Source organism: Penaeus monodon, chromosome 34, assembly GCF_015228065.2.
Source record: "Penaeus monodon isolate SGIC_2016 chromosome 34, NSTDA_Pmon_1, whole genome shotgun sequence".
Classification (NCBI taxonomy): domain Eukaryota; kingdom Metazoa; phylum Arthropoda; class Malacostraca; order Decapoda; family Penaeidae; genus Penaeus; species Penaeus monodon.
In genome coordinates this window covers 25,690,144-25,690,366 of record NC_051419.1, presented here as the reverse complement: position 1 = coordinate 25,690,366, position 223 = coordinate 25,690,144, and positions in this window count along the sequence as shown.

The following is a 223-nucleotide window of genomic DNA, read 5'->3' as shown; positions in this document are numbered from 1 at the left end:
GCATTACTTTCGCAAGCAACCCGAGAGAATAGATAACGACATCATCCGTAAAATTTTACTGAAACGAATTTTTTTTTTAGATTTCTTTTCAGTTTTTAGATCCATAATTAAAGATTTTTTGATGAGTTTTTTTTCGGTAGATTTCGGTAAGTATTTTGGATTAGATTTAAATTAGTTTTTTTTTTATTAACTGAAATTAGATTTTCAAACAGTATTTTTAACT